Source organism: Etheostoma spectabile, chromosome 8 (assembly GCF_008692095.1).
Source record: "Etheostoma spectabile isolate EspeVRDwgs_2016 chromosome 8, UIUC_Espe_1.0, whole genome shotgun sequence".
NCBI lineage: Eukaryota > Metazoa > Chordata > Actinopteri > Perciformes > Percidae > Etheostoma > Etheostoma spectabile.
This window is the reverse complement of record NC_045740.1, coordinates 15,909,899-15,910,992: the sequence shown is the minus strand read 5'-3', so window position 1 is coordinate 15,910,992 and position 1,094 is coordinate 15,909,899. Positions and strand designations below refer to the sequence as shown.

The 1,094-nt window shown below is 32.9% G+C and overlaps 1 protein-coding gene and 1 long non-coding RNA gene across 2 annotated transcripts in view; one reads left to right on the top strand and one right to left on the bottom strand.

Annotated features, from left to right (window-relative positions):
• LOC116694479 (uncharacterized) overlaps positions 1–299 on the top strand; it is a 20,489-nt gene extending 20,190 nt beyond the window's left edge. Inside the window, exon 4 of the long non-coding RNA XR_004333182.1 lies at positions 288–299. This is a non-coding gene — a long non-coding RNA (uncharacterized LOC116694479). The remainder of the gene's footprint in view (positions 1–287) is intronic.
• Positions 1–1,094, bottom strand: part of alx1 (ALX homeobox 1) — a 5,974-nt gene that overhangs the window by 824 nt on the left and 4,056 nt on the right. The gene's annotated exons all lie outside the window — the stretch shown is intronic.

The following is a 1,094-nucleotide window of genomic DNA, read 5'->3' as shown; positions in this document are numbered from 1 at the left end:
AATGGTTCCATTGACAAGACCAAAGGGATCTGTGTGTTTTGTCGTTGTGAACTGAGCTATCATCGTGTGTTACAATGTGTGAGAAAATATTTGCTCCAAGCAAGAATATTAGTGTGAAATTGAACACTACATTAAGCTATATGTCAATGTTTTCAATTTAAAAAACATTTGCATACAGCCGATCCACTTTTCCATGTTGATAAGAGCATTGAAATGAGAAATAATAATGGGACAAAAAGAAATCAAGGGACATTTAGAATGGACAAAAATGTCTACATAATTGCGAGTCAACAATGACATTAATGCCATTAATTGCAATTAAAAATTTTAATCGTTTCACAGCACTAACTTTTTTTTCTGGAGAAGCATGTATAGATGGATTCAAACTTCACACATACAGTACATGTAGAGTGTAAACACGTCCCGTAATAACACCTGAATCATTCTAAGGTCATGAAATGTGACTGAAAGCTCAGAAAAAGATTTGTACCTTTTAATTTGAGATTACTTGTCACACAGTACAGATGCAGTTTATAGGAACTGCCAGTCCTGCATACTGCCTAAAAATTTAAAACTGAAATTTAGTAACTAAATCTCTACAGTAATTTACAGAAAATGCTATGGTGTAGTTGGAGTTTGGTCAATGATGATCTGTGCATGCAATGCAGCTGTTAAAGTACTATTATGTTACATGTTTAAATATGTGGGAAAAGAAATTCTATCAACTGAAAACAACTGTTAAAAGTTGTTTTACCCATTTTACAAAATCTATTTCACTTTAACTTTAATTTTAAGTGTTGGGCATGCAGTTAAGTTTTTATAAGATATCTGTCTGTATGTAAACTACACAGTATTCACTGGAACTACTTTCTACAGAGGAAGTAGCCCCTGTGAAAATGTGTGATTAACACCTGAACTGTTTGAGGTTTCTAAATGTTATTTCTTTGAGCATATAAAAAAAAACTCCTTTGTATTAGGGTGGAGACAGAAATATCAGAGACAGACATCTCAAAATAACAACACAATGGATAAATAAAGCCGAAACTATCCCCTATGTAAAGATAACACAAGCCGTAAGTGAGAAAATATGTTCG